Source organism: Gobius niger (genome assembly GCF_951799975.1).
Source record: "Gobius niger genome assembly, chromosome: 6".
NCBI classification, from domain to species: domain Eukaryota; kingdom Metazoa; phylum Chordata; class Actinopteri; order Gobiiformes; family Gobiidae; genus Gobius; species Gobius niger.
Genome location: NC_136857.1, coordinates 13,453,049 through 13,479,679, shown reverse-complemented (window position 1 = coordinate 13,479,679; position 26,631 = coordinate 13,453,049). Strand labels below are relative to the sequence as shown.

Sequence of the window (26,631 nt, the reverse complement as noted above, 5' to 3'; positions counted from 1 at the left end):
TCGTCATAATAATTTCTGTTCCAGTTGTCAAAGGCAGAAGTTATTTCAAATTTTGTTTGTTCAAAAAGTTGGAAAATGTTTTCAATATTGTTTTTATTATTATTTAGACATAAAGTATGCATACTAGTTCAACTTCCAGTAATCTCAGATAATTCTCCAGCAATTCCCCGGGAAAACGATTAAACAGCGTAATGCAACAGCACTATATTTTAAATTATTAAAATGTATTTCTATTGTACCAATTTTCAACAAGCATAAATAAAAAGTGTTCACATAAAATACAGTATTTGCACTCACAATTTACATCTCTTTCTTCCAAAGATGTAAATAGAAACATTTAGTAAAATTGCCTAAAGTAAAAGTAATGCCAACTCGACCAAAGACAAACAATCTTTTAATGCTTGAAAACATGTCGAGGGAGAAACTTGTGAATTATTGGGATGAGATGCAGGTGAAGGGAAGAACAAATTTATTTATTTATTGTTGTGAACTATGGCTTTAATTTTTTTTGGTGGCAGCTTCAGCATTTGCCTCTCAATTGATGAAGGGAGAAGCACATTGTTCGTTCAGACCTGACATTTAGCCAGTGTTTGAGCCCGACTTTTCAGATGAATTCATGTTCGTTTGTAATCCCTTTCTTAGAGATGTAAGGCTGCTCTCGCAGACTGACAGCTGTGTACGTAAGACACATAGTCAATGTTAAGAAAATGCCTAAATCTGTTACTGCCATAGGTCACACTCCTGACGAAGTTTCTTCTGCCTTATTTGCTCAGTCCACATCGTTCACAGCTATAATTTCTTTGAAATAAAAGCCAAATGTCTCATTTATTACTCTGTAAAGAAGATTATTTGTTCATGTCGGAATACAAAAGCTCACATATTATTTGTAAATGTTGCTTGCTGTTTGAATAAATCTACTTAAATATGCATTATTGGACGGATTTCTTCTTTCTAAATCTTTCGGAACTAGCAGCTGTAACAAATCGTCTGCGAAACACTGTGCGGAATGAGGAATTACTACATTTATGAGTTACATTACATATTAAATAAACTTGTAATTAATTGAGTTAAAGTTGACCTAAAATCGACTTAATGCATAATATGTATGTTAAATCTGTCCAACGTGCAGTGATTTGAAATAAATGAAATTGCACTGGGCTTTCTCTAATATGTGAAACACAGATGCCTTTGTTCTCAATTTATTTTTTCTGCTTTGTCCCGCTTTTGTTTTTCTTTCCATGTTGTTAATTTGCAAAAACTTTCACGCACTATTGATCCTTGTTCACGGTTCTTACTCTCTATTTGACTACCAAACAACTTGTACTTCAAGAAAGTCGAACTGACGTGCACCTGTGTACACGCATACTGTATGCGGATGCAATGTCTATACAATTACACAAATATGTGTTTTGCTTCCGAGGTCCGACTAATAAAGTGCTCAAAAGAATACAAAGCACCTATTTGAATAATTGTCCACTGACACACGCATGCACACTCAAATACAACTCCATACATAACCGGGTGTGACATAGCTACGTTCGGCAACACGTGCACCAATCCCGGTCCTTGCTTCTCCTCTGCTGCTCCACTCCAGGGAGCAGATGTTTGGGGACAGCTTACAGCCTCAGCGAATTTCTGTGTACAAAGCAAACAGCAGCACTCAGCACTTCTGGCTGCAAAGGGAAATTTGCTCTTGGAAAAAAAAAAAAAAAAAACGGAAAAAAAAAGAGGGGAAGGGGTGGCCTTGGAGTCAATGTAGGTATCATGAGGATGGGCGCAGGGGGGAGAAGAGTGAGAAGGGATGCACGCAGGGGTGAAAGTATGTCAAGGTTGTGTGTCGGCTGCATAGAAAACTCCCCCCCACCCGCCCCAAATATGCTGCAGACATGTGGAGCTGAATGTGGGTGAGGAAGAGTGGGTAGATATCGAAGCATGGGGGCAGAAACAGTAGTGTCCCACGGATACACGGCGCATCAAGGAACATCAAGCAAGGTGGCTCGCTGTGATTGTGTGAAATCTCTCTGACCTCACAGTGCAGCTTTGAACAGTTTCCAGCTTGGACTGCCCTTTCAAAAGTTGCAGACAAGCATAAAACGAGGGGAAAGGGGGGAAAACAATGCAATGAGCCTTTACACAGTTTGCTGATACTGCATGTACTCCGAGACATCAGTTATTTCCTATAGGCACTGCTATGCTAATAATCTACCAATGTAATGGCCCCAGTCTTAGCTGTTTCAAAAGGAAATTCTTTGTAAAGTTGACCAAATGCAGTTTGTAAATCCATTTCTGTCTACATTTCAACATTTCTGCATTTCTGCATTGAGTTTGTTCCTGGGATCTTGATATAACAACGCAAATTGTATATAAACAAATACATGAATTTTCCTTGAAAGTATAATCTTCGTAGACAGAATTTAAACTTTTTTTTTCTCAATACGCATCAGTTCTCATATTCAAACACGTGTGCTCGCAGACATTTTGACCTCTCATCAGTGTATCATAATCCCTAAACAAACCATCATAAATGAGCCCTGTGATGCTTATTTGTCTGACTGCAGTCCCGTCCTCCACTGCCCTGGGGTGCGGTTGCCATAGTGACTGATTCACAGACATATGGAGGAGAGGTAAAGGGGGGGTCGGGTCCAAGGGGCGGGGCCAACAGGGTGAAGTGGGAGGGAGGTGAAAGGAGCGCGGGATGGTACCACTTTGAGGACGTTGGCGCTGTGTCTTTCATATGTGTCTTTGTATTTCATCCGTCAGTCAGCCATCCGTGTCAGGCTGCACTCAGCGACAGAACAGTTCGTGAACTTTTCTCAATCAAGCTCCTGTCAGACGCCATCTTGGCTGTATTTCATGGATGGAGGATTGATTCACATGGCACAGACACAGAAATGTGTATCTGCAGGAGAAAATAAATCAGAAGAAGTCACATTTGTTTTCAAAGGGCTGTGTTACAGGGTTACACTATGAATAATCACCATCAGTAACACAAACATACAGATATTTTTGCTGCTTGCTGGCCGCATTCTCATGATGTACTGAGTCCCTCGGCCAAACTGAGGACAGCCTGACAACTGCAGGAGAAGGACTAAAGGAGAACGGATGAGGCTGTACAAAGTGGCCATCGTGACTGGCCTTGCCACTTTGAAAACATGTTTTTTTATCAGCCATTTTTATGCAAAGGAGGAAGAGCAGGTGCTCAATCAAAGCTTATGCCTACTGTTTGATATTTCATCTTCACCCCTCCCAGTGCTTCTGTGCACAAGCCTTCTGTGTGCCTTCCCAGTACCCTTGCACCATTCTTCTCCTCCTCTTCCACCTCTTCATGTCATTCGTCTTCTCCCCTGCCTGCTCTCCAACTGATATGAGAGACTGACCCTCAGGGGTCAAGTGATACAAGGTCATTGGCAGGTCACCTCCGCTGACTGGCTGACCTCTAAAAGGACTTCTGGAAGGAGCCAATCAGGTGGTGTTCCTCCCCCCTAAGGCGGGTCCCCCTCCCCAGCTCATCAGCAGCCTGTGTCACATGACCAGGGCGAGGCGTCAGAGGGAGGATGATTAATGATGCTTTTAGTACCTGTTTAGAATGAAGCTGTCCACACCGCACTGTAATTACCCACTCCCAGGCGGCAGCTGCCCAACATAATTGCTTTTTGTTTGTTGACCTGGTTTATTGCTGAGAAAGATGGCTTTAGCTTTGGTAAGAAGGTCCTATGTTCAGTCTGTGGTGTAAAATTGTTTGATAAAAATTGCGTGACAATGTGTGTTTTAGATGACTCACACGTGCACCAAGATGAGCATAATTTCTCCACAAACTGAAAAAGAAATAAGAAATACATCACTGCAATCTGTGAAAAGTAGGATCTTTGGTATGTATCCAAAGAAGGGCTTGTCTGGAAATATCTCTGACATATAGCATCCTCCCACTTAAGGTCAGACAGCCACACCTGTATGTCAGGTTGCTGCATACCACTCAAGTCTACAATTACTCATTGCGCCCTGAGAGGGAGGGGTGTGATATGGCCATGCATAATTTACACTAACATCGCTCGGCAGCCAGTGTTGCTCTGCAAATCCACGAGTTCAAAAGGTCATTGGAATATTGCTCTAGCAGTTTTCCCTCTTTCTTGTGTCTGGCTATGCAAGCCTGTGGCAAATATGACAATTTCAATACCTGAGGCACAGCAACACTAGGACAGTGACAATGAACTCCAGATAAACAGCACTCGCCTGACCTATGGACGCATAAATTTACTGCCCATAAATCCACTGTGTTTCAAGTTTGTTTGGTGCGACTACAGTGGCTCTCTAGCCAGTTGGAGAGAAACAAGTGTCAGATATCAGAGCTGGCGTATGAGAAGCTTTCATCTTCCCTTTGGTTCTCACATAACTCAGTCCTGCAGCCTTTATCACCGCCTCATAAATAACGAAGCTATCGCCTGATAATGTCCTCTTAATGCTTAGTCAATAAAGCCCACAGAACGAAGGGTCCTTTTTTAGTCGCTCTCCTGTACATAAATATAAACAGCGTGGTAGATTGATGTGATGGGCAGAGCCGTCCTGCACTGGGACAAAAAGGCGGCGTGTGGGCCCCTGGAGCTGGAGGTGGGCTGTGGGCTGCAGGTGTTTAGAGGAGATAGCATGCTGTAATGAGAGGCTGCAAGAGAAGGGCTGAGTGGATAGCCTTGACTGATCACCTGTGAAAGGCGCAGACACTCATATACACACAAATGTAGCGCACAGACACCAGGCACAAAGCACACTCTAATGCCATCATTAGTTAACCCATTGATGTCGATGGCTCCTGCACAAAAGCTCATCCTCCCCATTTGAAGGGCATTAGAGCATTATGATAAGGTGAGACTCTACACTAGAATGTTCGAGTTATCTTGTTAGCATCTTTGCCAATCTGTTGACGAGAGTTTGACTAAATATTACACTTTTATCACAATATGTATCTTCAGTAATTAAGAGTAGCAATACTGGCCATCTTGTGAAGGTTCCACAGTCAAACGGACTGCAAAAACCTTTGATCGATACTTTACAGCACAGTAATAACATGGCAATGGGTAGAAGTAGTAGTAGCATGATACCTAAAAGTGTAATAACCCAGTACTTATAGTTACATGGAAACAGGGCAGTTCAGACAACTATATTTTTAATTCCTGGTAACATGATTCATCACAGTCCTAGCCTAACCTTAGAATCTTACATGATTCAATTATTTTATTTATTTGATGGGCTTGTAGTGTGGGAGGAGGAGGAGGAGGAGGAGGAGTCAGGGAGGTGAAACCACAACAGTAGTGTAGACATATGCACCGCTGCTTGCAGACTTAACCTTAGGCTATTGTGCAGCACTCACTTATTTTAATTGAAGTATTTTTTTAATAAGGTGTGGATGAATAAAAAATGAGGGCCTCAATGTGTGGAGAACAGTATCTCCTTTCCATACTCAAAGTTCATAGTTAATTTAAGTTGCAATAAAAAGCAAAAAAACACTGAACTTGTTGTCACGTTGTCTAGATACTTACATAGGGATTGGCCACAGAATAACATGTAAGGATGTTAGTTTCATTGTTTGCACACTGCAGGGACAGGTATCGACCATCGCACTAGTCATCAGGCCATCCAATTCCAGCTAGACGCCAGAGGCAGCTGTAGGGGTTGCGTGATGGTTGGAAATAGGATGAGCACGAGCCCCGGGGAGACAGCGCAGACTGACAGGGATGTTGCCGGAGCTGAACGAGGAGGCTGATTGTGATCCATGAGTTTGTGAGGCCAGCAGCACCTGGGCCTGGAGGAGCAGCTGGGGCAGAGGGCCACGGTAACATGCAGCTCCAAATGAATGGAGAGTCTGCTAACATGAAGCCTGACGCATGTGTCAAAATACATACTTATACTGATAATAATTGTAGATTTTTACCTTGAAAAGTTGACAACAATATCCATATGCCTTTATCGTGCAGAAATGTGCATATTGATCTGGTCTAGGGGTTATGAGTGATGCGCCAACAGATGGACACTTCTACTGTCATTTGTCTTGAGAAAGGCACAGAGTTCATTGGCCTGTGATTCTAAGCAGTGTCGCTGACTATGGCTTAAAATAAAACCAAAATCTGAGTTTTCAAAGTCAGACTGAGAAATAATTCATTGATTTCCAATGGAAACTTATTTTCATTAGAGACATAAAAAAAAAAAAATCAATAACGGTACTTTAACAATACTTGGTTTACGATACTGATACTAGGGCAGGGCGATATGGCCTCAAATCTATATCACAATACATAAATGAAATAGCACGATAACGATATATTTGATTATTTAATTTACAATGGACAAATGACTTAAAAATCCCAACCTTACGCCTATTATCAGTGATATTTCATTCTTTTTTTTATTTTATTTTTACGGCATACTCATTTCCTCACAAATATGATCTACTCAAGCAGTTTACATCCATCATTTCATTTGACTTTTTAAGCGCCCCGTGTTCTACTGTCAGTGTTTATGCTGCTCTGATGGAGCTGAGCGTAACATAAATTATATTGTGTTCACAACGATATATACATTTATATCACGATAACGATATGCGATACGATCTGGCCCACCCATGCTTGTAAAGTATTAACACACTGCTTATTATACTTTATCTGTTAATATACTAATAGGCCATTAATAATATGCTTATTCATAGCCAACCCTAAACTTACCCTAACCCTAAAATGATTACTAATGCTTATTAATACTTAATGAGCACACCTTAAACTAAAGCGATACCCAAAGCTTAATTTTTGTCGATACCTATACTATAATGTTTGTTGCTTAGAACCAGAAAACAGAACAATAATGTTGATTTACTCCATAAAATACTATCTCTATTACATGTGTATCTTTCATTTAAGCTGAAACAACCAAGTCCTTTAAGGCATCCACACTTGGTCTATTTTTTGCGGTACCTGCTTTCGATACTTTCTTTGTTCGACCAGTAGAACCTAAACTTTTTTTCCGATACCATACTGGTATTGTTTAACAGTACCCAGCCCTGCATATTGCACTATATTGCAAAATCATGAAAAAATGTATAACTTTGCAATTCAAAAAGTAAAGGACAGAATTAATATGCAGATATAGCAAACCCGTATCTCCATAAAATTCTCATTTTCGAAGTAAACAGACAAAGACCATTTTACCAAACACTTAAACACAACTTTCCACTCTCTTTTAAGCTACCTTTAATTATGCAGCAAAGTTAGGAACATCCAGCACAACAACTAATTACAAAATGCAGATAAGGGATTGTTATTAATGATGCTGTCTGACTCTAATAAGTGACACAAGCTTATTCAATACAATATCGTGAGTACTAAAATCCATGAAGATTAATAAAGATCATGTCATGTACAGCTGACACTGGACCTCATTTGTCACCAAGAGCTTTCAGCGAGAGCACTGGGCGCAAGCTGGCCATATACAACTGTTTTAGGCTTTTTTTATACACACTTTGATGTTAATGTAAAAGTCTGGAACGTGTTTGCTTAAGACCTGATTTGTTTGAGGTGGCCCTTATGCTGGCGAGTGTAGGGGCCAGATTTAGGGAGAAGGTGAACTAAGGGGTGTTCACAAATTGCTAAAGGCACTGCTCTGGAACACTGCGGCAAATGAATCTCCTGGGTAATGGAGACAGAACTATTGCAAAATTAGGAGAGACATTAACTGGGGTATCAATAAATAAACCTCTAATTAGGAAAAAAGAAGCGGAGCGGAGCAGGAGCAGCAGTACTAGGGGAGAATATCAATTGCACATAGCTCACATCTGTATGCAGCAGACACAGCTCTCCAAGGGGCCGGGCCTCTCTGGGGCTTCACCAATGGCATCGGCTCACCCATCCATCCCTGACCTGCCCTGGCCAAGAGTGTGCCCACTCTTTGACTGTGCAGTGAACCCTGAGTTCCCATCCCCCCAGTGCAACCCCTCTCTCCGGCTCACTCCTTCTCTTCTCTCCTTCCCTTTCTTAACCAGCTTATCTGAGTGCCCTGAGTGTGCCGCTGTGCTCTGTGACTTCGCCATGATTGATTGTGGTGGGGGTCCTCCACTCCCTTGGTGAGAGAGAAAATGGAGGAGGGAAAACCGTAGACAGCAAGAGAATGGGCAAAGAGTGAGCCTAGAGAGGGGATGAGAGGCAGTGATGGTGAAATGAAGCCCAGGCAGCATCATTTCTGCTTACATGCATGTGTCTCCATCTATTGGCACGCATATGCACTGGAGTATGAGTGTTCAGTCTAACAGCTGCAGAGGCATGATTCTCCGAGCTCACATTTAGGCAGATGCAATGTGTCAGGATTAGGTGGCTGTCTGGCCGGTAGGGGGACAGGGAGGTACGCCCTAGGTGCTGGAGGAGGGTGCTGGGTGGGGTGCGTGCAGTGCTGACCGCTCCCTGTCTTTCTCCCCCTCTGTTCCCTGGAGGGTAATAAAGACTGATGACACTGATGCTGTGCCATCCGGCTCCACAGTCTCCACTGCACAACCATTTGCGCCATCATTTATCCCGCTCCCCCTCTCCCCGCTCTAATTCTGCTTTAATAACCACCAGCTCTATTCATCAGCGTATTGACGGGCATGACAGGCAGTGCGGCACATACTAACTCTCTGCCCTTTACTCGCACAGAGCCGGGGTCAGCGCGAGGTCACACAGTCAATAATCACAACACACCACACTGTCACCTTGGAGCGACTGCGCACCCTGCATATCTATCGCCATGCCTGCTACAGATCCTCGTGTCACTGTTAAGTATCAAGCAAAGTCTTGAAGCTGCAGGCAAAGTTAGAGCAGCACCACAGAGGAAGTGTCAGTTGTGTCCCTCTGGTCATCTAATTTGTATATGTGGAACATTACCTGAATGGAGATGTCTACGTCAATCTAAGTCAACCAATGTCAAAACAAAGTAAGTCTGTCAAAGCCAAAATCAGCTTGACACTTTGTTCTTGCCACTTGTTTTGAAGGGTGTGTGTGTTACAGTCATTTGTTACAGGTGCACTCACTCCCTCTCTCTCTCTCCTTGGGCATTCACCTCTTCATATGCAAAGCATGTCCTGCTGTCCTCCGACTCCAGCACAGTTTGCTGCCATCACACATTTTTTCTTCATTGCAGCTTGACAGTGACATTTATGTTCATTTGCTCAGCGCAATTGTGAGGCATCTGGAGAGGCTGTTTGCCTCCTCTCACCTCTTTCATTTTTTTTTTCCTGACAAAAATATTAATGCAGATTGGTCTGCCACACTGACTAAACTTGTGATGAACTGTACGATTTTTGGAAACACATGGAGGCGAAACACCTCTGCAATTATACATGCTTAAACAAGAGAGGCAAACTAATGTTTAGATGGATATCACCAGCTTGGGAAAAGTCAGGGTTGTTGGCAAAGCTGCCACAGTATTTGGAATCTTCCGATCTTAAGCATGGCGGTACTGTGAGCTGTTTTACAATGTCTAAGTGCAGCACAGAGCATATACAAGTAGCAGCAGCCTTCTCTCTCCCTGGTCACATTTTACTCCTTGTTTTTAAAATAATTCTTACTACCAAAAATTGTTTCGAGCCTCAAATAACATTCACATTAATATTAACCAAATGTATGCATGAAACAATTAAGACCAGGGGTCTTCAAAATGTTTACCCTGTGAGCTACTTCTATATAACAAAAACGGCAGAGACGCCCATGTTACTGCTGATAACGTGGAGCCAAGTGTATGTTACAACATAACTGAATAAAATGAGTTTCCACTTTATTCTTTTCTATTTCTTTTACCTTCTATTCCCATACCTAAAGCTTGAGTGTGTTCAACGTGCTGAGAATAAAAAGAAAATGCATGTAAAATGTGACTTGTCAAAAGCATGTAGAAATGTAGAAAGCCTTTGGGGGGCTACTGGAAAGGCCTGCGAGCTACCGGCTTTTGGTTAGACTAGAGATCCCTGATTCGACCCTATTAAGCTATAGAAAACTCGCTAGCACACCTCATAATAAAGTGACCTGACTTACGTAGTCACCTCGGGCTAGTTTGGCCATTTTTCACCGTCATATAATAAAACAAAAACAAAGAAAAAACAGAAAAATGAAATACATTTTTCTGTTTATTTGAAATACAAATAATCCAGCTACTCTGAGTCATGAGCCAGTCTATCTTTGTCCAAGACCTTTGTAATTGTGAGTTTATAAACATGAATTGTAAGGAAAGTGCTTAATCTAAATACAAACCGAACATTGCAAACTGAGTTGCACTTGTCACTCAATTTGCTGCTGTTGCAATGACGGAGCTGCCATGCTGTTGCTATGTTATGACATCATACAAACTCTCTCTGTATAGTATATTGTTAACCTTTAGGTGCAGTGCCATCTCAGATGTTTTGTATGTGTCTTTGTGTTTATTTTTTGTTTTCTTCCCAGACAAATTACTGACTACAGAGAACATACTGTACATGTTTTAGTCTTATTGCCGATTGCTTGGTTGTCTTGGGAACAAAAGCAAAAAAAGATAACATTAATTCTGAAAATATCAACACTAGAGTTGTCATCAAGAATTTTTATTTTTTTCGATAGATGTATGAAGAAATGATGAGAATTAAAATATTTTATCGCTTGAAAACAAACAACAAAATGTGAAAAATAACTTTTTAATCACGTAAAATGCTTTTAACAGCTGTACTGAATAAAACATTACAGTTGTTTATGAAAAAAATCTGATGTGAATTAAACAAATAGGTTACGTTTATATGTTGTTGTTGTTTTTGTTTCTACACAACCTACCTTTAAGTACTGCTAGAATGCACCACAGGGAAACTTGTGCGACACTGATTGTGCCATTAAAAACAGCAGCAATTAATACAAACTGCACCACACCTTCAGTCCACTACGTACACACCCACACATACACACACACACATGCATGCCCCTCCGAGCCCCCTCCAGGACCGGTCTCGCCTATCCCCCTACCCCCTACCCCAGCCAAGCAGCAGCCTCAGCCAGGGGTGCGTGGGTGCTGCTGCGGGTTCTAATCTGCAGTGCAGGTCCCATCGGCAAGGATCATTGAGCTAATTAATAACATGGCACAGAGAGGGATGGCAGTCATTAAGGAGCCACTGCTGTGTGTGCTAAGATGCTGTGGGCTTCTGCATGAGAATAGTATACAGTATATGTATGTGTGCAGTGGGCAGACAGCAAGAGGCGGGTGGGTGGCTGGGCGGGGGGGACGCACTCTGGCATGCAACCTATTGGGTCATCATTCATAGGGGCCAAACAAGCACCTACACTCTTTATTCTGCCATGAACGCGCGCAACTATACGCAGATGCTTTATTGCATCTTTTGCAACTATTAAAAGTTAAAAGAGTTTCAACTGAGTATTTGCGAGGGTCATTGCGAGTGCATCTACATGCGCTTTGTATCTATGAAGATAAGTACATGCTGTATATTTACCACATTGTTAGGTAGAGACAACTGGAGTAACATGGTACTCCACCGGGCTGAGTATAAAACATTCTACTGCACCATCAGTCCCCGTCTGGAGACATATGTTAGGAGGCACAGTATACATGGCCAATATTTACTATAAGCTAGGGGGCCAGAAGGCTAAAAGCACTTAGTTGTGTAAGGCAGCCCAATAGCTCAGCCTGGGCTAATGAAAGGAAACAACAGGAGCAATTAGCAGTGTAAACAAACAGCTCGCTGAGGCCCCAGTCTCCAGCCTCCCCCTGACAGCATGGGGACTGGCAGCCTGGAGAACGAGGTAATTGGGGGGAGCTGGGAGCTGAAAAATCAATGGCGATGCATACACATACACAGCATGATTACTCAAAAAAGCTTACTTCCAACCCGTGGTTTTCACATATAACAAGGAGTCAAAGCAGGTGTAATCCCAGGGAGCTAACTTTACTTCCAGCTTAATGTATAGTGGAAGATTCAACTCCAGTAACTTCAGAATAAGATTGACTTCATCAACAATAAAACAGAAGCACTTGCACTGACAGCTGACACGAGTACAAGCATCACGTTGGCCATACAGGGCCTAACGACCTGCTCTTCTGTCTAATTGATCTCATCGTGGTGCCATTTATGTGTCTGCCAGTTCACTAATGTCTCTGCTTCACTCACTTATTAGGAAGCATCAGCATCTCCTGTGCGACCATGTGGCTGCAGCGGCAGACAGGCCAGGAGAAGTTGGTCCATGTCTGGTGCCTCTCAATGGAGTGGAGACATAGGGCAGGGTGCAGCCCTAATGCAGCGGGCTGATGGGACTTCCTCTCTGTGGGGCACTGCAGTGGGTGGGTTGGCCAGTGTACACACCGTCAGCGAGATTGCAAAGTTTAAAAAGTGTCTTGTTTGTGTTTTTGGACACACCATTCCCAGACTAATGCTTTAAGATAACATTACGCTTGAATGACAACATATGCAAAATTGACATTTGCATTGCATGTAGTTTAAAATATACTGCATAGTATTTACACAGGAAGACCAACAAAGTAAACTAAACTTAACTAAACTAAACTAAACTAAACTAAACGGAACAACCTGACAATGTCATGGTCATAAATTAGGATTTTATACAGTGATAATCTGAATTTAGAGTTAAATCATTTATGATTGAACAATTGTGAAGAAGATATCCCATTCATTACCCACTTGAGCCACATTTGATGATTTACTAGTTCAATGAATGTATATGGCTTCCATTAGCACTCATAATTACTGTAAATTCTGCAATGCCATTAGGTTGGCTCAGTGCAGATTATGGACCATTATCACCAAAATGGAGGTAGGGAGATCATATCTATTCAATGTTAAGTAGGCAAGTCGAGCAGTAGTGGAGGATGGTTATGGCATGGCTTCACTGTTAAAACATAAGAAATAGCCTTACTTATTAGCTTGATCCTAACAAGACTTCTTACACAAAAGAATCAAAAATCTGGTCAAGGTACGGTACACTGCCCTCTAAAATCACTTGCATTATGGCCCTGGCACTCATTAACGACGCTGTCACTCAACAGTGTGATGGATACACCTCTTGGGGCAACTCCAAGTGTCTCGTAGCGTGTTTGTCTAACTTTGCTTGGTTGATCCAACTTTGAGCACAGAATATAAATGAGTTAAGAATGCATGCACTAATAAGTATGGGACTAAAATATGTATCAATGCAAGAAACAACGGTCTACTGGCATTAGCCAAACACACTCTAGGGGCTGCTAACAGTCAGTAAAGAATGAAAAAGCATGCAACCAATCTTTGTTTTTCTTTCAAGCTGCAAGTGACACTCTCTCCTGAGAGGCTGTGCAAATAAGTCATGTGGCTCATTTATGCATATTTCCCTCCAAGTTCCTTGATTAAAAACATGTAAATGACTAGTAAGATCCCATCCTCCCTGAGCATTAAATTACCCAAACAACACTTTAATATTTTACGTTTTCACTCAACTTTTACAATCACCCGCTCTACCATTCCCCCTTTAACCCTCCCAATAGCAAATTAATCTTCTGTCTGTACTGTGTCACTATGGAATAGACTGCACACATTTCAGCCATGCATTCGTCATGGACCCCCGGCCATGTCGATAGTGGCCAGCCTGTGCAGCTCTTATAATGAATCTGAGGAGCTGCACACCTATAGCGAAGTCATTTACTTTATCGGGCTGATAACAGAGGTGATAAGATAGTGGTCGCGCTCTGTAAGAGTAGCAGCCTCTCTCTGTATTCATCTCACCAAGATCTATGGCAAACCCCATTCCTCTCCACCAAAGCTTTATCAGTTAAATTTGAGTGTTAATATCTCATGACTGTGCGCTTATGAAAATATTTCCATATTATTATCAACTTGAATATCTACAGTGCAAACACTGAGGTCTTATATATGAATATATTTCCTCTTATCCATGCCGGTGCAGCTTTAGGAAAAGCAGGAGCAATACAGGTGCGAATATGATTTGGGCCTATTGCTCTTATGAAGTTGACCCACTGTAATTGACACAGACACACTGGTAATTTGATTAGCTCTTCCTGCTGCTTCAGGCCATTTGACCATAGCAACCTCCACTGTGTGTTTTATGTAAATAGCTCCACCTATTGGTACAGTTTGAGATTACCATACAGATTAGGTTCAGTGAAAGGTTCCAGTTCCACTGAAACCAGAAGAACTTCAGTCGAAGTAAACTGTAAAGCCAGATGTATAGCCTTTAAATTGTTCTTACTGATAATTAGTATATATTCACCACTGTTCAAAATGAAGCTATGAATGTTTTCAAAATAGTCACCTGCACTATAAGATGTTTCAGCTCTGAAGTGGAACAAAGTCTCTTACTGTTACTACTACCTGGATGGGAGAAGGTTACAGCGATCGATAAACACGGTTGTAAGACTTTAAAATAAAACAATAATTTTCCATTTTCAATTTAAGCTTGGATATTAGTGAGGAATTAACTAGTGTTTTGTTTACTTGCTTTTTAAGAGCTAGTCAGTAATATTTGGGTTTATTCATATGTTTTGGTAACGAAGTACGTTGACTGTATACTTTAATGGACTGAAAGGACTCTGTAATCTCATTACAACACAGCTTTCATTTCCTTCAAGGATTTTACTGAAAACTCGTATTGGCACATGGAATAGTGCAAACATTTTTACAGATGATTATCCTGCTTGTCTGATTTTAATATAATTTGAAGCAAATTGTAAAAACCCTCAAATTCGAAGCACTTTTTATTTGCAGAATAACTCTTGAGCATCTGATAAGAACCACTTGAGGCACTTGAGATAAAGTCGCCGGCTCAAGTGCACTGACAGTGTCACAGAACACGCAGGCCACAGGAATGCACACCCAGAGACAGGCACATGCACATGCACTCGAACACGAACACACACACATAGACACACACACAGACACGCACACACACGGACTTGTTCTCGTGGTGCCGATCAGGAATGTGCTCCAAAGCAAAACGGTGTGTCACGAGAAGAAGTGAAAATTGCTGTACATCAATTCATCAAGGTATATCATTAAAACTGTCAAACATCAAAGTCCCTGTGATCACAGCTCATTCTTAAGACAGACACCAATGGGCTCATTTATCATATTTGTTTGAGCAAAATGTGGCAGAGTGAAGGGAGAGGTTGAAAAGTGTGCTTCAGCAAAAAGTTAACAGTATTTGTGTGTTTAGGCAAATGCGCTGCAGAAATCAGAACAAAAGGAACATCAAATGAAGGGAATCCACACGAAAAGATGATTAAATAAATGCCAAATGTCAGATGAAAGATAATTAATAATACGTGTGAACTGAATTTCTAACTCCTCTGTTTTGATCAGGAAGCCACCTGGACCGGGTTGGATGCCCCAGGCCCTGGCTCACGCACCTGCATGCAGGGAAAATGTGAACTACCTTTACATCTGATAATTTCTTATTATCAGCAGCATCCCTCTGCTTACCTTTGTATGACCTCACCGGTTTCTCAACACATCACTCAATTCATTTCAAATTTATTATCGTTTATCATTTTATCAACAGGGGAAACATTTCAGAGAGAAAGTGTCTAGCTCATTTCTATCCAAATAATGCCTGTAAGAGGACATCTCAACTTTATGTGACTCCTGATCAAATGGTTTTTATATATCCCCAGGCTCTTGTATTCTCCAAATTGCTCCAATAAATAACTTGTAAGTCTAATTATGCAGCAATTAATTGCAGCCAACATGAAAAGGCCATCAATCTTGAAAAAAGTCTTCTCCAGAAACCGTCTGTCAAGCCAAATACGAAATCTGATTAGATTTCCAAGCGTGTATGAGATTATGCATGTGTGGGCTGCCAGTTTGCCATCATTTGTGACCATGTTATGCGCCGGCATGTTTGGTGCCCAAGAGGGTCTGGCCAGATCTCGACCATCGGATCGCTGCGATCGGCACTCTGCAGCCCAGTTCAGTTGCTATGGCAGCAGCATTGAAGGCTGTCTCCATGGCCAAAGGAGGAAGCTGGCATGCCCCAATAACAGACCTCCTACCAGCCTCCTATACTTCCCCTGCTATGTCCCCCAGCCAGGCTTCTGACCCGCTGATGAACTTTCCCAAAGGGTACAGGTCAATGGCTCGGAGCTGCCGAGTGACAGTGAGGGATGAAGAGGCCAAGAATGAGAGCGAGGAGTTACACCACACAGATGGGAGGAGAGATGAGAAAATGAAAAGATGAGACCAAATTTGATTACTATCAAGAGGTCCACACTAGATGTGGGGGCGGGGTGGTGGTCGCACGTGTTAGAAAATGGCTGCTGTATAGAGCGTTGTCTTTAAAATGGAGGTGGAAGCGCGTTGACTGTGTGTTTCTTGTTTGAACATTGTTGTGCTGTTTATTTGGGTGTATGCTGTGAGACGGGGTGAGGGGTCTGTTGGGGGGGTTCAGGGATGTCAGAGGATCAATTATTAATTACTTCCTTTTTGGTGTTTATTGATTCTGTGCATGTGCTGGATCCACAAGAGAAGGTTTCTTCTCCACCGTAGGTGTAGGCATGTTGGGAGAAAGTATAAATAAAGTCACATGTGTTCAGGCACTTCAATCTAGATTTAGTATATAGTTCTGAAGGGTTGATATGGTTGAGTGGGGGTCAAGTGAGTTGACCTCTGAACTTTGTGCTCCTGAGGTCAAACAGTCCTGGCATACGAGACAACTTCCTCACCTTAAGATCTGTACATATACATATAATTCTGCCTCTTAAATATAAACAGTTATTTAATAACTACATAAAAAGTCACAATCAATTGCTCAATTTGTGCCTCCAAATCTATAGAACAAAAATTATGTTTTCTGCATATTATAGATTATATGTGGCTCAGAAATATTTCACTTTGAGTTTTTATAGTAAATTGGACAGATGTACATGAAACTGTAAGGAAAGCAAATACTGTTAACTCTACGGTGAGAAGGGATAATGACAAAATATGTTCTCTATTGCAGCAAAATGTGCCTGAATTTTTACAACTTACAACCAATACATTCTTATCAGCGCTGCTGCCAATACAGCTAGGAAATTGCCCTCTACAGCCAGAGATAAGGTTTTATAGTGCAAATGTATTCTTTGAATACTGTGAGGATAAGTCTACCCCCTAGTGGTTATTACTCATAACTGCACACTGGCACTCATGGATATGACTGAACGTCAACTAGCCAGCCATACAATCAATCTCTATTGGTAACACACAGTATCGCCTGTACAGTAGCCACAGACCTCTAACATTCTGCCTATTCCATTTCACACACATAATAAATCTGTACAAGCCTGTTTACAATATAGGTTAAATGTGTAATCTGCTGTTATCACTGGTCAGGATAAAGCAGAGAAGTGAGTCAGTTAGGGCTGTCAAGTACAGACTAACATAGTAGCCCAGAGGGCAGGGGAGAGTGGTCATGTTTGCTCTACACACATTTATATACACACATGCTGTAGGCGCTATGCAGACACTTCACGCTGTACCTCTCACTGCTGCATTCTTCTTCTTCTGCGTGTTCTCCAGATGTCGTGTCCTCTTCGTCACCCCGTTTGCTCGCTCCGCTCGGTTCCCCCGCCCAGAGACTTGTCACAGCCTCTAACCGCATCAGGAGCACTGCTAGATTGGATATACATGATCTGTCCATCCATCAATACGGAGAGGGGGAGAAAGAGAAAAAGAGAGGAATGGGAGTCTATCTGCAACCAGTATGATAGAGACATGCTGAGGAGAGGAATAGGCAGTCATTGTCATTTGCAAGCTTGAATAACACAAGAGAAACATGTTCAGAAATTACTAGCAGCAGAATTATTATCTAGTAACAAACCTTATCAATAGATAATATTGTATATCACAAGCTCATGACTTCACGGATGGCAAATAAAATAATGTGTGCAGTTGAATTGCAAGTAATGTAATTAGTGTAAAATGTCCATCTGCTCAGAGACGGATGGGGGTGAGCAGGTTTTTGTTACAAAGACTTAAACAGATAAAATAATTCCTGTTTCCAAATTCAAACATGCCTCTTCGTCCGTCGAAACCTGTCTCTAGCTGAAGGTTAGTGGGAAAGCTGTGAATCACACCCACCCCATTGCGCAGACCGAATGAGCTGGAACATGTGTTATGGTCCTGTTAAAATGTGCTATCCTCTGTGATGATTTTACACCGGGGCTTTAGCAAGTAGCCTTTGACTTAAATTGTGTTCTAATAAGATGCGTCTAATTTACCAACATTTTAGTTAAGTAGCTGAAAGACTGAAATGCGTTCCTGATTGGTATGACTTTGCATTTTTCTATTTTTACTGAAATGTTTATATTGTTTAGATTCAGTAGATTTCATTAAGAAAACAAATTCAAGCTTTCCTAAAAGGTGCTTTTTGACTGTCACATAAAGTCCATTTAAAACATCTGCCGGTAATAACATAATTAATGTCCAATTTCGGCTGTTGCACCTCAGCTCACAGTTCACTGTCACTGCAGTGTTTGATGTTGAATATACAATACAAAGAGAGTTCAATGTGGGGTTGCCCTAACACTCCATCGTTTTATCTCTTGATATTCATCTATGTCTGCTCCTCTATCTTTTCCATACATTTGCAGGTGATGCAGTATCAACAGCACATCTGTTTGTCTCTTCCTCCCTCTGTCTCCATCTCATTCTCCGTGTTCTCGTGCCGTCCTCCCTCCCACTGTTACTTCTGCCTTTTTCTATCATTCCCTCCATTTTCATACTGTAGACAGCCCCCATCGCAGCCTCCCACCCCACACTCTCTCCCTCTATCCGCATCTTGCCTTCTCTCTGTCCCCTCTCCTCTCTCTCACTCCCGCTCTCTCCGCTCGGCTCTGATGAATTGCCTTCCCCTCCCGGTGAACTCGACCGATAATCCTGGGGAAGCAGTAAAAGACCATCGATCAGCCCTGCAGACAGGCCCACAAGCCACAGCACAGGAACAACACGCTAACAACAAGCCATTGCACTTGGCTCTCAGTCTATGTATATGTGCTTATGTATGCATTGGCATGCACGTGTTTTCATAAGTGCAACATGTACACATGTGCACACTTTAGGTATCCAACGCATTTACAAGCAGGTGGCAACTTGGGATACAGTAGTCTTAGGCACCGTCTACAGGAGATGGTTTTGTCACTGCTTGTTTCATGTGTTATGTTTAGCTACATTTGTCACTAGCATGTTTAGCATATACTAAAGAGTTCCCAGTGTGCTCATCCAGCTTCCTCACATGAGCCGCCCCCTGCTGTGTGCCATACACTCGCATGCATATAGTTAACCGAAATGTTGTGTACGGTGGTGCATGGACGTGTCATGATGCTGCGTGCCTAACTCTGGAGCATGCAAGCCTGTCAGGGTGTGTGTATATTATTTGTATATGTATGCAGCCCACAGAGAGGTGATAAATCATGTGGCACTCTCCAGGCCCATCCTGAAGGGAAAGCAAGAGGAGAAAACACATGGTCTTGGGCAAAGCTTGATGGCTATGGAATTGATCAATTGATTGATTTATGCCATTAATTTTTCACTATGATTGTGTGGCTATGGATCGAAGAAATCTTTATTTTTGCAACAAGCTAGTGCAGACAGCTGGACTGTTTTATAATATCTCTGAGCAAAGGATTGAGATTTTACTCTAGGCTTAGACTAATACAGGCTATTTAAGTAATATGACATGATATAAGTTAACATGCACAACATCATGTAAGTCTATTCATCTTCATTCGACCACTTTGCCTACAAAAATAAGCCAACTTCAGTGAATCAAGCACAAAAGCAGCCAATGGTTATCATTCTGTCGCCCTAAATATAACAAATGGAGGAGAGATTCAATTGATTCCCATTCTTAACATGCCATATTACAATGCACTGCTGTTTGCCGATGTGGGGGAGCTTGACCATAAAAAAATACTTGCTCAGAAAATAAATCTTCAATTTGACAACCAGTGAACTGCTTTTCATTGAGGAGGCTCACATTTGTACTTTATCTTCCTTTATATTTGGGAGCTGTTTGTGAGTTGTCCTTCAGTGCTTTCTCTTTGCTGCCATTGTTCCTAATGTACTGGTAAGGCGGACTTCATTAAGCCCTGTGTGCCGCAAACACATTTATGCCCTATTTTCATTTTCCCTATTTCATTTTGCTGTGATACACCACAGCACTGCCACCAAAGCGGAAAATAGAGCCTTTCGGGCTTGGAGCTATGGTCTATTTGTGGGTGAGCTGCCACCTTGTGGATGCAGCAAAGCACTGCAACAATGCCACAAGCCTGACATGTGAGAGGGGGCCCAGCTGATTTGTATAATGTATCTAATTCCTGTTTGAGTTGAAACCTACAATTACACGTGATGTTGGGCTGACAGCGCTGGGTCTGAGCAGAGCCTCACCCCACAAACCTCAGAGACACCTGCAGCAGGTATGTGAGGCATGTCACAGGTATGAGGGGGCGGATCCAGCTCCATGCCTACAATACTTGAGAAATGACTTAATGTTAGGGCGTCTGAAGGTGCGTGTGTCCCTGTGTGTTTTCCTGAGAGTGAAACGCCACTACGGACACTGACAGATCGCAGGGGAATGTTCAATTGCAGGTTGTTACGTCTTGCTGTCATTGGGATCATCTGTCACAGGGCAAGGCTAGCTGGGAGGCAGGAGGAGGCAGAGTCATGGGCGTCACTGCTCCCTCAGATCATGATCACACCAGGACTCTTGCCAAGTCAACTGCTGGCCCTGTCTTGCTCCTGTGGTCCCTAGGAATTCTCCTACTCTGCATTCAGTTTCAGGGGAAAACTTACAGGCTTCAAGGAACAGTCGGCTTCTATCTAGGATTTGTTGAATACATTAAAAAATGTTGTCTATATATATTTATGTTTTGGCTTTGATGATACATTATTCAAATGTAAGTAGTTAGGGAATCTAAAACTATTCCCCAAACACACATCAGGAATGTTAATCAAGACTAAAAACAATCTTCTGAGCTGTGTTTGACGGTAGGGATGTGAGCTAAACTATAATAATAATAATAATAATAATAATCATCATCATCATCATCATTTTTAATCTTATCACAGTAAGAAAACTTTCACAACATTAGCAACAATATATCCAATCGCAAGGTCATCTATGCAACAGCAGCAAGGAACTACACTATGGTCCTGTACTCTGTTTCAGTGCAGCCATACTTATAATTACAATTATTACAACATATGCCTTAACTGCATTTAAGGTTTGTCTGGGCATTTTATATAGAAAAAAAAGCACATTTCTGTTGTGGCCGCCTGTATAGGGTAAATGAATCAATCCATAGTCTAGAAAAGCTTCTCTCCAACCAAACTTTTCTCATTTGTTTACTGTTCCTTTTGAACCCGTTACCGGCCTATTGAGGCACGCAGGACTACACTTGGGCGCCCTCTAGAGCCAGGTTTTTGTAACTTTGTTGTTACATGAGAAAAGAGACAAACAGGAAGGCCAATTACAGCACAGCAGTCATCTGTCTGTCAACCACCTGACAGGAACATAGCACTAACAAATATATGGCTCCCTAATAAATCACAGCTTCTCATTCTAACCGGCCTGTCTTGTCTGAGTAATTAGTGGTGCCAAACATAAGTATTTCAACGTCCCAAAATACTGATACATCATTTTACTTTTGATTTTTAGTCACTTTTCTCCAAAACCCACACTCTCAAATAGCCAAATGTTCCTGAAAATTATATGCATAAAACTGATTTAGGAGGCACTCGGGAAATCGATCATGCAACCGAATCGTTTAATGTTTAAGGAAGGGCTGTGTGATTTGTGGATGTTGAAACAGAGTTCATATTCCACATTTAAAGATTAAACAGAGTACCTTGTATTTTCAGAGCGCACACTATAACAGCCCCGTACCCCCTTGCAGCAGTCCCACCCTTAGAGCTTCATTGCTATTGCAGATGCTTTATGACGGGCAATTTAGCTTCAGCTGCTATCTCAGCCATCTCAAGAATGGACGCGCTTAGAATCAAGTGCAATAAAGCAGACAGTGAGGTGCAGCAAAAGAAGGAAGGGGGCAGTGAGAAAATAAGAGACAAGGCGCTCGTCTGGACAAAAGGTCCGGGGGCTGGGTGTCCCGCTCTGGACAAACACAAACATGTGATGTCCCAGGAATTTGGCTAGACACACACCTTGTCTAGTCTCAGTTTTCCAAACAAGGCCAAGAATGAAACTAATTATTTCTCCTTCTGTCACAATCCTCCCAACGGGAATTTTAATAAAAGTAATCATTTAACATCATTTGCAGCATAATATGTTTTTGCCTAAATCGTTCAGTAATATAATCTCTTCCAAATAGCCTAGCTTTAACTGCACACTTGGTTTCAGTATTGCATCTTTTTACATTACACTTTATTTACTAAAAGTCACCCTATCTTGAATTCTGTCTATAAATGGTTTAATGCAAAATAGCAGGACGGTTTACGCCACGAAAACCATCGAGCATTTGTTCCCCAATCTCATCTATGATTTACTTGCGTTGCTTTGACTTAAGGATAATGGTATTGTTACACTGTATTTCTTGTCAACACCTTATTGAGACTAACATGGCCCAGTTCATAACTACTTTACTTCTTCTTTCTTAATCATCTTCTCTTTTTCAGGATTTCTAATTGTTCAAATCCCGCAGCTGCATCAGGGCATCAATGCACTTGTGAACCATTTGGTCCTCCATGTTGGCTTTGTTGAGTCTGTTGAGCTCCAGGAAATCTCCAGAGACGGGGGAGACAGATTTACACCCTTCCCCCTGAGAGGGCTTTAGAGCCTGGGACCCAGTAGAGCACAGCAAGGGCCAAGAGCGCCAAGTGAGGAGCATGGTGATGAGACAGGGAGAGGAAGGGATAAAAGGAAAACGCAAAGGGCATAAAATATGGCCGCTGCTGTGGAGGAGGGGGTGGATTGTGATATCGATGGAATGTAACATGGTTGCTATTTGCTTGCTGCCCTTCACGTCCACTTACATACCCTCTTTCTCCTGTGCCTTGTGTCCCCCCCCCCCTCAATTTACTCCCACAGACACACACGCAAAGGCACACATTCACAAAAAAACGGCAATAAATCTGTCAGTGAGTGCTGTTAGGATAGAGACACCTAAGACAGGCCGATGCTGTGTTTGGAGAGAATGCAGATGTACCTGCCTCCGAGCACATCATGCACTGGTTCTTCATTTTCATCCACTCAGTCTGTCTCATATTCTTAACCCCTTTCAAAGTGTCTGCCCACTCCACCCAACTCCCATTTCTGGACCCTTTAAAGACCAACTCATCTGCCACTTAGGAGCAACAAAACCCTCCGGCTGGGAATGAAGCTTTTGTTGCAGTGAGACAGGACCGAGGCGAATGACGCACAATAGGCCAAACATAAGAGTAGTTGGGGCCAGCACTATAGGCGGCACCTTGTGGAGGAATAATGGTAACAAATACATGGTCCATACAAGCTGTTTTCTGCTCCCTGTCTGAGAGCAAGTATCCATCACTTAGTGACAGCTCTAACTACCTGCTGAGCGATACCTGATGTTCTATGAGAAGCTACAGTCACGGTGAGCCACGTCTACATGATATGTCTGGGATATATTGTCACAGAACAGTAAAACACAAGACACTTTAAGTCATTATATGGAATGGCAGCAGCTATAATAAGTGCCACCATGGATTTGGATGGATGATCAATTAAGAGCATATTTGTTAGACAGTCATTGCAAAACACAGTTAGCCCATTGCCAATGTCTAGTGATGACTTAAGTTCCAGGCATCACAGAGCAGTGAATACGCCAGGTGGCAGCATCTATGCCCCTAGATAAACACCTAGGCAAGTAGTCTCCTTGCAAAAATAAGGCCTAAAACAATGGGGCACCCACATAAACACACGTAGTCCAAACAGAGGAGCCTGTATGGCCTGATTTACAGCAATGTAGGCTTTAAGCCACACATCTCACTCCAAAGCCTAAACACCTGACAGGCCTCTCATAAATAAAGCTGGTCACAGGCTACCACATAATTTACACCTTGGCTATCTTCTAATCTAACATGTAACAGGTCTCTGCTCCATTTCTCACTGGACTAACGAAGGTACCCAAGAAAAGAGCTAAGAATGTAAAACTAGAGCAGTGGAATTGTGAAACTGTTATGCATAATGTACTCCCCCCATATTATTGTTGAATAAGCAGTAAATAAACATGAATCTGTGAAGAATAAAACAACAACTCAATAACAGTCAATTCAACATACTCAAGTAGTGTAGTAGTATTTTTAGTAGATCAATATTGAAAGAGTGTTTTCTTGTGACCCACTGAAAATGGTTCCACAACCCACCGGTTGAGAACCACTGACCAAGAGGAGTGTATGCAGGCACACATCAAAGCTCTGGTCTGTGTTCTGAAATGGGACTGAAGGTCTCGTACAAGGATGCGAGTGTGTATGCAGGCCATGGCCTCAGGCAGAGCCCGACCAAGCTTAGCCACAGCTCTGTCTTGATCAAGGAGTACCACTTCTCTGTTTGCCATTAATCGTCCTGCTTTTGTCTGTTCCCTCTTTCTTATGAAAGCTGAAACTCATCCCCTTCCATTAGGAATGATAAATCAGACACTCTTAGGGCAAAACGTCTTTGTAGTTACATTATTAGTAGCTGTAGGTGTTGGACTGTTGATGAACGTTTACATGTGCTGGTAAAATTCAACATTATTTGTAAGGTGACTATTGAGTCTTGAGTGGAAGCATAGGTTTACCAGTCTGCCTTGCTTTTCATAGCATGTGTGCTCCCTCTGGTGGCCATTTCTTGCCCCACGTCTTCTCTGGATAGAGAAGATTTTCAGCAGCTCTAAGGACAGAAGTTTGGTAAGTTCAAAAGAGTATCAATACAACAGCAATTAGGCTACTACTAATAAAAAAATCCTGCGAACTACGTTGTGAATAAAACAGGTTGTTTTGACTCGAGGCGTTAACAGAGAAGATTACCGCCCAAAACTGACATGATATTTTGGCAGTAGATGTTGGCTCGTGCGTGTTTGAACAACGGCCTAAAATTTGCAGCCTGTAGTGGGCGTGCGCCTCCAAGTATTTGCAATAAACGTCCAAAGACTCGGATGAAATATGCTCTCTCGATGCTTGTAAGTGCTCAAAACGGGTCATTGCAAAGATAAATAACCTTGATGTTATCTACCCATATTTCAGCTGTCACAATCCTTGATAGAAATGTCTTGTAGCCTCCTCTCGTCAGAACAAACAGGTTTTCGTTTTCTACTGCAAATTAGTCTGTGATGAAAGTAAAAGAAATTTGTTCATGGCTTTAGGCGAAAGTTAAAATGCATTTTACTTGAATAATTTAGAGGGTGAACGCATAAAAAGATAGGAGTTGTTAAGTCGTAATGTTCAGATACAACCTGTGGGTAAGTGCTGCCGCTGATGCGTGATGGTAGTGATGGTGAGTGATGATGCCCCCAGGTGGTGAAAGGGGTACACAACAGGAAACAGCCGACGCTTGCACTGTGCTGTTGCCTTCATAATCGTAGAATAGAGGCCTACTCCTTTTGCGTTGATTTGAATTGTGCTTATTATGATTTAGTGGGTGAAGGTTTAAGTGTGGGATTCGCGCATGCGCAGAGATCGAGGGAGTTTGACCTTTTGTGCGTCTCTGTGGTGAAGCCATGCGCCTGCGCGTTCTGCCACCGGACAGCAGAGGCACATAAAGCCTGGTAAATTGCACCAGAGCAATAAAATGGCAATAAAATGACAACAACAGTGCATTAATCCATCACCAGGGAGCGCTGGAGGAACTGTAAAGCGCTCTGGCTGCAGTCGGGAATGATTTCTAAAGGTTTATCAGCTCAGGGGCTGCAGCCACGGCTCAGAAGGCCAGGGGGCGGTGCGGAGCATGGATGATTCTCCTTCCCAGTGGACTGGCTCTGTATTAATATAAGCCATGCTGGAAACACTAATAAAAAGATGCTGAAGCTTTTTATTGATTGTTTCATCTTCTTTTAATTAGACGACGGAAATGATGAAAAGAATAAAGTGTTTTAAAGAGGCGGGGGGTTGATGGTATTCTCTTACTGTGTCTCTTTTTGCTTGGCTGTATTTGCAGTTGAGTATTTTCCAATGTGCAGTCAGGGAGGCAGTGGTCCAATGCTGCAGCAGCAGACGTAAGCTCCCTGTGGTTCTTACAGAAAGACGACTTTATTCAGGAGCACCTGGATTTATGTGGGGGGAACCAGGAGCAGCAGGTGATGGAAACTGCTGGCTTGGTATAAACCGGTGGTGTCCAGGGGGCTCTGGCAATGCTGTAAGTGAGCCCCTTTGGGTTACACTATCATTTCCTGTTCCTCGGCCCTCTGCTCTCATTTTTACTGTCTCTCTCTACTGCCTGGACTGCCCCTGCCTTCCTGCCACAACCACTTCCTCCAATCAGAACCAGATGAGAAGGTCCGGGTCTGAAGTGGCCTCACTTTGCCCTTCCCATCATCAAGGCAGCACATCTGAAGTGTATTTTCACATACTTCAGGCTAAGCTGAAGGATTTGAAAGTTGTCATTTTGAAGTAATACAGCCTGGCTAACAACGGCTATCAAAAGATTGTTATGGATGTTACCTAATAAT

The 26,631-nt window shown here is 42.3% G+C and overlaps 2 protein-coding genes and 1 long non-coding RNA gene across 3 annotated transcripts in view; 1 reads left to right on the top strand and 2 right to left on the bottom strand.

Moving 5' to 3' along the window:
- The window catches only part of LOC306964035 (rho-related GTP-binding protein RhoA-A-like), a 470,655-nt gene that overhangs the window by 133,024 nt on the left and 311,000 nt on the right, over window positions 1-26,631 (top strand). The window lies entirely within an intron of this gene.
- Window positions 1-26,631, bottom strand: part of znf740b (zinc finger protein 740b) — a 220,933-nt gene that overhangs the window by 145,256 nt on the left and 49,046 nt on the right. The gene's annotated exons all lie outside the window — the stretch shown is intronic.
- LOC306964584 lies at window positions 1,301-24,859 on the bottom strand. The gene is made up of 3 exons (XR_013792981.1): window positions 24,766-24,859; window positions 17,494-17,646; window positions 1,301-1,635 (listed from the first exon to the last, which is right to left on the bottom strand). It is a non-coding gene; the product is annotated as an uncharacterized lncRNA (long non-coding RNA).